This window comes from Cicer arietinum, chromosome 1, assembly GCF_000331145.2.
Source record: "Cicer arietinum cultivar CDC Frontier isolate Library 1 chromosome 1, Cicar.CDCFrontier_v2.0, whole genome shotgun sequence".
In the NCBI taxonomy this organism is placed as follows: Eukaryota; Viridiplantae; Streptophyta; class Magnoliopsida; order Fabales; family Fabaceae; genus Cicer; species Cicer arietinum.
Window position 1 is genome coordinate 52,986,408 of NC_021160.2, and position 11,058 is coordinate 52,997,465.

Sequence of the window (11,058 nt, forward strand, 5' to 3'; positions counted from 1 at the left end):
ACTATTTCACACTTAATTAAACAACTATAAGTGAATAGATAATATATTTTTTAAATGTAAGTAAATGTCAACTATAAGATAGTTAGTTTCGTCTTATAATTTCTTTTCATGTTTAGTTTTAATTTAAGATTAATTATCTTATAAATTACTCTATCTATTTCAAATTTTTAATATAATTTTAATTATTTTAATCGTATTTTTAAATTATCATTTTGTACACAATTTTATAAATATCAATTTCATTTTATATTTATATTTATGATAACAAAAAAATCATCAATAAATAAAGATAATTTAATAAAATTATTGTAATATTTGAATTTGGTGGAGAACATGGTGAGCAGTAGACGAGATTAAAGTAGATTGTTGAAAATAGTGTGTTGCATAATGCATTTCTTCAACTAATACGTGTAGTGTTGCTATTAATTTTAGAAACTGGAATGGAATCGGTCGAACAAATAAAAAAACATGCGATCGAGTGAAAACAAGCGTAACTTGTTGAAGATTGGTCGAATATAATAGACTCCAACAAAACAGTATCGTAATAATGAATCAATAATAGCCAACATGCGTGGTCACTCTCTTCGACATCACACTATACGCCAAAATTTGTCTTTGGCAGTTATTGCCGTTGTTGTCTTTTCTAAGTTGGAGAGTTACTGCGCCCAATCAACAAAGGTTGGAACAGAAATTACTAGTAAGATTTTAATGGTTGGAGCAGTGTTTTAAAAACTCACTTAGAGGTTAAACCGGTAAAACTTTAGGATTATTGTTTAATTGTTTTTACCGGTTGAACCACTGTTGGACACAATAATAAGTAAGTAAAATAATAATTATACTAAACCACATTGATAATTCATATAGTATTTTATATATTTTGAAGAGATTTAACTTAATATTTTACTGCGGAACTAAACGCTATTTTTGTTTAATATTATTTCACCATTTATTTGTATAAATATTATATATACTATTCCATATTTTTTACAAATGTTTTTCAACACAAAACATAACTTCCAACACCTAATATGTGTTATAAGGAGTGAGGATAGATAGATCATTCGAAAGATCTATGATCTTGTCTATTAAAAGTCAAATTCAATTTAATGCGTTTAATAAAAAAGTTAACTTTTTTAAAGCGTTTATTTATTTAAATATATTAGGTCTAAACTTTCTAAAAAATCTATTAAGTCTAACAAATCGGCTCGTCATGATGAAAGTGATTTCTGACGCAGTAGTTACGAGTGAACGTGCCCAAAAAATAAAACAATATTGGTCAATTGATAATTCTCGTGACAAATAAGAAGAATATAGTATTGTTTTTTCGTGATGACTAAATGGCAAATGTCTTAAAATTTAACATCACAAATCTAAATAATAAAAAATGTTATTGTCAAAAAATTTAAATTTGCTATTATACATGAGACAGATTCTCATTGGCGTGATTAAATTATCATAAACAAGACAAATTGCTACTAAGTCAAATTTAAAAATAAATATTATGTTTGAGACAAAACATTTTAAATATATCATATGAGTTAGTATTTTTTAATATTGTCACATAAAAATAAAAATAATTATAATATACTAACTATAATTTTTCACATTGATACATGATAAATATTAATCATTGATAGTTAATATAGAAAAACATGGGTTTCGATATTTATAATTGATAAATATATAAAAAAAAAAACGAGACATATATTAATATTTATCTCTGATAAATATAAAAATAAATACGGAATAAATATGTATCACTAACAAATATATACAAAAAAATACGACAATTATTTAAGAGGAATTAGACTATCTTTTGTGTTATTTTATCCTATCCGGTGTGACTATTTCTTGCATGTATCCGATAAGTATGAGTCTAAATGTCATCCATACTAGACACCTCTCAAATTAAGAAATTGGATGGATGCAAATGAAGTTTTTAAAATAAATATCATGTACGGAATAAGTCTTTATATATATCACTAATAAATATTAAAAAAAAACACAAGATAAATACATATTATTTGATACATAAAAAAAATACAAGATACGTATTTGTCATTGATAAATATAAAAAAAATATGGGAAAAATATTTGTCATTAATAAAATATATATGAAAATAATATGAGATAAATATTTGTCAATTATACATAAAAAAAATACAAGACACGTATTTTTCATTGATAAATATTAAAATACACAAAGAATAAATATTTGTCACTCATAAATATAAAATAATAGGGGACAATGTTTGTCACTAATATACAAACGAACAAGAGACAAACATTTATCACCGATAAATATAAAAATATTATGGGACAAATATATGTCATAGATACATATAAAAACATGAGACATATATTTGTCATTGATTGATTTAAAAATAAGAGATAAATATTTGTTATTGGTATATAAGAAAAAACATGACAAATATTTATCACTAGTAAATATATAACAAAAATATGTAACAAATGATATATATCTGGTATTGTTTTATATCTTATAAATAAAAATAGCAATAAATTATAATAATATATTAATCATAATTTATTATTAAAATTATACAAGAGACACATATTTGTCATTAAAAAAATTATTTAAAATTAATATCCTTAATATTATCTACATAAAAATAAGATCAATTATGATATACTAACTAAAAAAATGCATACATAGGACACATATCAAACTAAGAAGTTGAACTCTTGTGAATGCATGAATATCTTACTAATTAAAGTATTTAAAGCAAACAAAAAACATTTTAAATATAACTTAAATAATTAATAAAAAATTATTTATTTAATAAATTAAAACTAAATGTAAAAAATATATAAAATAATTTAAAAACTTATTTTAAAATACTATGTGTAACTTTGTCATTTCAAAAGATTACAATTTATAACAAAACAAAAATTAAATAGAAAAAATAATAAAATATATTATTATTTAAAGTAAATAACTAAATTTAAAATTTTCAAAATATGTTTTAAATATGATTTTAGTCCCTCTATATATACCATTTTTTTACTTTTAGTGTTTATAAAAAATATTTTTGTTTTTAGTGCTTACAAATATACCTTATTTTAGTCTTGATTTTTGTTGTTTTGTTTTAATCTTTGCAAAATTTATTCATATAAAATTGATATTTGTAATATGTGTGTAATATTTATTTATTCCTTATGTAGCTCATATATAATGGAGGGACTAAAATCAATATTCTACATCCTACATATTATAGATACTAATTTTTTATGGACTAAAATAAAATAAAGACCGAAAAGAAAATGTAATATATTTGTAAGGATGAGAAACACATTTTTTTTTAATGTAAATGAAAAATAATATATTTATAGTTATAGAGACAAAATACATATTTAAACATAAAAATAATTAAATTAAATAAAAAATATTATATTTTTATATATCACTCAACACATAGGTAATTTTGTTGTTTTGTATAATTTTATTGAACACACTATATCCTAATGTAATGTTATCTAATAATTTAACATATAATCTTATGTAGTGTACTATGCGCGTTAGACACAAGATATGATAAGAGCTTAGATAGTACATTTTTATTTTATCATATTTTTCTTTAACTTTTTTATTATATTTATCTCTATCATATATGTTGATCATATATATTTAAAAATGTATTTTTCTGTTGATGTATGTTTATCTTAAGGCTACTTTTGGCCCTAAGAGGCAGCACTATTTCGAAGAATACTCGAGTACTCCCGCACCAACTCATATTGTGATTGAAGAGTGATGTTGCGTCTAAAAAAACTCATTGTTTATATGAACATTAAAGTAGAAGGTAAAATGTTTTGATTTTTGTTAGGACTAAAAGTCGAGTCATTTCAAAATTAAAATGTACCTACAATCTGTTTTTATTAGTGTTATAAGTAGAAATACATTACCATTTGGAGGTGATTAATTTTCGTAAAAATCCTGAATTATATATTATTATTATTATTATTATTATTATTATTATTATTATTATTATTATTATTATTAATGTGTTCTTATGATCTTCTCATTTGTATATGCATTAATAATTTTGAATAGTTTATCCCTTCCTTTTTGAAAACTTGTTAGCACCAATAAATTAAACTATATATTATTGATATTCAAATTTCAAACAAAAGGATAATAAGTCGTGCACATTTCAAATACTTCGTATTTTCTTTTAAAGAAGAATAATAGAAATAGTGGTTATTTTATTTAGTCAAAATAGTAGTTATTATTGTATAAACTAGTAAATAAAAAGACAACAAAATGAGAAATAATAAAGAGAAGTGAATCATGGTGCCGACTTAACCGATATTATGTATTTTGGCTAACGGTCATCCAATTTGTTGTTTTTCCATATATTTTCTAGCTTGACAAGTTGCTTATTTTGTTGCTTAATGTTATGTCTTATTAAACAACAGTTGGCTGATAATGACTGATCATTTCCTTAAATTAGAGTTTATGATTTGCAATTGAGACAAATCATGTCAGACTGACATCTCTGTCTACAAGTACATCTGTTGAAAACGACTTTGATTAGATGGAATTAAGTCTTTGGAATATTTTACCAAAAATATTCCATTCATGTATTATATAAGATGCTCTTATAAATAAAATTAGAAAAAAAAAAGTTTTTTAATGATTCTTGATTAATCTGAAATTACCAATTTTGAGCTATGTTCATAATAGTGACCGTGCTCAGCTACCAAATGTCACTAACCAATTCGACAGTTTTATGATCAAAATTTGACGTATACTAGGATAGGACAAAAATATCACATGGCGATAACTGAATATCTAATAAAGACATTTTTTTATACTATAAATTAAACAAATTACACTTTGCAGTTTTTAAATTATTAAATTGTATTAGATTAATCTTTTAATTTTTTTTCTAAATAAATACTTTAAGTTATAAACCGTGTATATTTTTACTTCTTTTTTAGTTTCTGTCTAATTATGTTAGAATGTGCTTATGTTACCATTTTGATATTGATTTGTCAATAAAAAAACTATGTGACTTTTAGCTAAACAATTATATTTTAAAAATAATAATTAATTAAAATAATGTTAATAATACATGTTTTTAATCTATCATTTTTATTGAGTAAAATTTATATGACACCTATATAATTTAGTAAAATCTATGTGAATTTCAACTAATAGAAGAAAATGGATTAAAATATGTGTTGTTAGCATTCTTAAAATTATATACTCTTCAGTCTAAACATAAGCAAAAATATGATTAATGTATTTAATTCAAAATTTTAGATAAAATAAATCAATTTTCTTTAATAATATTTTCAACCTTCTTAGTTACACTCAGAAATTTAATAATAATAAAGCCAAGAAAATAGGAATTGAATTGACTATTGTCTATAAATAAATATGTATAACCAAAGAAACTCAATTTATCATTCTTAAACAATCACTGTCACAAATAACCAAGTAGAAAATTACAAACAAGTTGAAAGCTAAAGATATGAAGTTACATGGGAGTGTTTCCAATAAGATTTTTTGTCGCTCCTACGTAATCGATCCACTAAGATTTTTGTGTCGTTTGAGAACTTCTTTTCGTTGTTCAATAATTTAATAACAAAAAATAAAAGAACATTAAAAATTGGAACATAGAAAAACATTAATTACATTATCATATTTCTTGAGTGGGTTTTGGATTTGAATTTCAAAATTTTAATCTACAAGTTCTGGGTTTGATATCCATTCTTTCATATATGGTTATAGTTTTTATGTGGTTTGGATTAAAAATCGGTCAAGTGTGTTACAAAGTTTTCTATGGTTTGGGTGGATTATGCCAATGTCCTTAGATTTGTTCAGTTTGTGTGATATTCTATGGTATGACTTATTTTTCTATGCAAGTGGTGGATCAAGTTCACTTTACCTAAAAGCCACGTAGGTTTGATTTATTGATAAATCAACATTAAAATGTCCACGTGAGCACTTTTTGACCAAGTTAGACTAAAACTTAGAAAGTTCATATTTTATCACTAAAGATCCTATTTGAGAATAAAAAACTTCGAGGACTAATTTAATAATATCATTAAATAATTTAAAAGACCATAAAACATATTTTTCTCATAAAATAATCAGTAGAGTGTTAGTTGGTGTATTAAAAAAAAGTAAATGACAATATAATCATAACTAACCAAAATCTTTATTTGAAACACTACGCGAAAAAACGGCTTTTACAGCGCTTTTTTTAAGCCATTTACAGCGCTTTTTCAAAAAAATAAGCGCTGTGGAAACGAGCGCCGTAAATGATACAACAGCGCTTTCATAAAAGCGCTATAAAACATGTAAATACAACGCACGCTTGTTATGCACATTTTACAGCGCTTCTTCACAAAAAGCGCTGTAATAGGTTCCGTTATTTTTAAAATATAATTACAACAGCGCTTGTGTTTAGCAAGCGCTGTAAAATCCTTATAACGTGATGCGCAAACGTTATATGACCTACTACAGCGCTTGTTTTACAGCGCTTCACCTAAAAAGCGCTGTAATAGGTTCCGTTATTTTTAAAATATAATTACAACAGCGCTTGTGTTTAGCAAGCGCTGTAAAATCCTTATAACGTGATGCGCAAACGTTATATGACCTACTACAGCGCTTGTTTTACAGCGCTTCACCTAAAAAGCGCTGTAATAGGTTCCGTTATTTTTAAAATATAATTACAACAGCGCTTGTGTTTAGCAAGCGCTGTAAAATCCTTATAACGTGATGCGCAAACGTTATATGACCTACTACAGCGCTTGTTTTACAGCGCTTCACCTAAAAAGCGCTGTAATAGGTTCCGTTATTTTTAAAATATAATTACAACAGCGCTTGTGTTTAGCAAGCGCTGTAAAATCCTTATAACGTGATGCGCAAACGTTATATGACCTACTACAGCGCTTGTTTTACAGCGCTTCACCTAAAAAGCGCTGTAATAGGTTCCGTTATTTTTAAAATATAATTACAACAGCGCTTGTGTTTAGCAAGCGCTGTAAAATCCTTATAACGTGATGCGCAAACGTTATATGACCTACTACAGCGCTTGTTTTACAGCGCTTCACCTAAAAAGCGCTGTAATAGGTTCCGTTATTTTTAAAATATAATTACAACAGCGCTTGTGTTTAGCAAGCGCTGTAAAATCCTTATAACGTGATGCGCAAACGTTATATGACCTACTACAGCGCTTGTTTTACAGCGCTTCACCTAAAAAGCGCTGTAATAGGTTCCGTTATTTTTAAAATATAATTACAACAGCGCTTGTGTTTAGCAAGCGCTGTAAAATCCTTATAACGTGATGCGCAAACGTTATATGACCTACTACAGCGCTTGTTTTACAGCGCTTCACCTAAAAAGCGCTGTAATAGGTTCCGTTATTTTTAAAATATAATTACAACAGCGCTTGTGTTTAGCAAGCGCTGTAAAATCCTTATAACGTGATGCGCAAACGTTATATGACCTACTACAGCGCTTGTTTTACAGCGCTTCACCTAAAAAGCGCTGTAATAGGTTCCGTTATTTTTAAAATATAATTACAACAGCGCTTGTGTTTAGCAAGCGCTGTAAAATCCTTATAACGTGATGCGCAAACGTTATATGACCTACTACAGCGCTTGTTTTACAGCGCTTCACCTAAAAAGCGCTGTAATAGGTTCCGTTATTTTTAAAATATAATTACAACAGCGCTTGTGTTTAGCAAGCGCTGTAAAATCCTTATAACGTGATGCGCAAACGTTATATGACCTACTACAGCGCTTGTTTTACAGCGCTTCACCTAAAAAGCGCTGTAATAGGTTCCGTTATTTTTAAAATATAATTACAACAGCGCTTGTGTTTAGCAAGCGCTGTAAAATCCTTATAACGTGATGCGCAAACGTTATATGACCTACTACAGCGCTTGTTTTACAGCGCTTCACCTAAAAAGCGCTGTAATAGGTTCCGTTATTTTTAAAATATAATTACAACAGCGCTTGTGTTTAGCAAGCGCTGTAAAATCCTTATAACGTGATGCGCAAACGTTATATGACCTACTACAGCGCTTGTTTTACAGCGCTTCACCTAAAAAGCGCTGTAATAGGTTCCGTTATTTTTAAAATATAATTACAACAGCGCTTGTGTTTAGCAAGCGCTGTAAAATCCTTATAACGTGATGCGCAAACGTTATATGACCTACTACAGCGCTTGTTTTACAGCGCTTCACCTAAAAAGCGCTGTAATAGGTTCCGTTATTTTTAAAATATAATTACAACAGCGCTTGTGTTTAGCAAGCGCTGTAAAATCCTTATAACGTGATGCGCAAACGTTATATGACCTACTACAGCGCTTGTTTTACAGCGCTTCACCTAAAAAGCGCTGTAATAGGTTCCGTTATTTTTAAAATATAATTACAACAGCGCTTGTGTTTAGCAAGCGCTGTAAAATCCTTATAACGTGATGCGCAAACGTTATATGACCTACTACAGCGCTTGTTTTACAGCGCTTCACCTAAAAAGCGCTGTAATAGGTTCCGTTATTTTTAAAATATAATTACAACAGCGCTTGTGTTTAGCAAGCGCTGTAAAATCCTTATAACGTGATGCGCAAACGTTATATGACCTACTACAGCGCTTGTTTTACAGCGCTTCACCTAAAAAGCGCTGTAATAGGTTCCGTTATTTTTAAAATATAATTACAACAGCGCTTGTGTTTAGCAAGCGCTGTAAAATCCTTATAACGTGATGCGCAAACGTTATATGACCTACTACAGCGCTTGTTTTACAGCGCTTCACCTAAAAAGCGCTGTAATAGGTTCCGTTATTTTTAAAATATAATTACAACAGCGCTTGTGTTTAGCAAGCGCTGTAAAATCCTTATAACGTGATGCGCAAACGTTATATGACCTACTACAGCGCTTGTTTTACAGCGCTTCACCTAAAAAGCGCTGTAATAGGTTCCGTTATTTTTAAAATATAATTACAACAGCGCTTGTGTTTAGCAAGCGCTGTAAAATCCTTATAACGTGATGCGCAAACGTTATATGACCTACTACAGCGCTTGTTTTACAGCGCTTCACCTAAAAAGCGCTGTAATAGGTTCCGTTATTTTTAAAATATAATTACAACAGCGCTTGTGTTTAGCAAGCGCTGTAAAATCCTTATAACGTGATGCGCAAACGTTATATGACCTACTACAGCGCTTGTTTTACAGCGCTTCACCTAAAAAGCGCTGTAATAGGTTCCGTTATTTTTAAAATATAATTACAACAGCGCTTGTGTTTAGCAAGCGCTGTAAAATCCTTATAACGTGATGCGCAAACGTTATATGACCTACTACAGCGCTTGTTTTACAGCGCTTCACCTAAAAAGCGCTGTAATAGGTTCCGTTATTTTTAAAATATAATTACAACAGCGCTTGTGTTTAGCAAGCGCTGTAAAATCCTTATAACGTGATGCGCAAACGTTATATGACCTACTACAGCGCTTGTTTTACAGCGCTTCACCTAAAAAGCGCTGTAATAGGTTCCGTTATTTTTAAAATATAATTACAACAGCGCTTGTGTTTAGCAAGCGCTGTAAAATCCTTATAACGTGATGCGCAAACGTTATATGACCTACTACAGCGCTTGTTTTACAGCGCTTCACCTAAAAAGCGCTGTAATAGGTTCCGTTATTTTTAAAATATAATTACAACAGCGCTTGTGTTTAGCAAGCGCTGTAAAATCCTTATAACGTGATGCGCAAACGTTATATGACCTACTACAGCGCTTGTTTTACAGCGCTTCACCTAAAAAGCGCTGTAATAGGTTCCGTTATTTTTAAAATATAATTACAACAGCGCTTGTGTTTAGCAAGCGCTGTAAAATCCTTATAACGTGATGCGCAAACGTTATATGACCTACTACAGCGCTTGTTTTACAGCGCTTCACCTAAAAAGCGCTGTAATAGGTTCCGTTATTTTTAAAATATAATTACAACAGCGCTTGTGTTTAGCAAGCGCTGTAAAATCCTTATAACGTGATGCGCAAACGTTATATGACCTACTACAGCGCTTGTTTTACAGCGCTTCACCTAAAAAGCGCTGTAATAGGTTCCGTTATTTTTAAAATATAATTACAACAGCGCTTGTGTTTAGCAAGCGCTGTAAAATCCTTATAACGTGATGCGCAAACGTTATATGACCTACTACAGCGCTTGTTTTACAGCGCTTCACCTAAAAAGCGCTGTAATAGGTTCCGTTATTTTTAAAATATAATTACAACAGCGCTTGTGTTTAGCAAGCGCTGTAAAATCCTTATAACGTGATGCGCAAACGTTATATGACCTACTACAGCGCTTGTTTTACAGCGCTTCACCTAAAAAGCGCTGTAATAGGTTCCGTTATTTTTAAAATATAATTACAACAGCGCTTGTGTTTAGAAAGCGCTGTAAAATGGGCGCTGTTAAATGTCATTTCTGGCGTAGTGAAAGTTTTATACATCTAGTTTTCTTACAAGATATACTTTCTAAAAAATCTCGAATTTGGATTCTTTATAATTGATGTACTGAAAATGGCTATAAGTATATGGATCTAAATTGAATATATGTTGAAATTTGTTTCCCTTAAATTATGCATCTTTGAAATGGCTACATGAAGTGTGGTAGATGATTCAAATCCAATAATCTTTTGTGATTACCTCCAATTATAACCGATCGATCAAATTCATGTTGCATAATATAGACCTAAATCAATATTAAAGTAATGATTATTTTTATGTATTACATAATTATTTGTCAACTTATATATTTTAAGAAATATTATTTCACAAGAAAAAATATTTCATTGTTTATATTGATTGTTTATATGTATTATACTAATTTTTTATATTTTATATTATTAATAATAAAAATTCAAAAAATTTAAATATTTCGTTGATATTTTTAATAAATAATATTTAATTATTATGATTTTTTAAATAATAGAAAATAGTTTTTTAAAAATAAATTTAACTATTAATTTAAAGATTAAATGTAGAAGTAAATGTCTAATTACCGAATGTACCGTAAAATATATATATATAT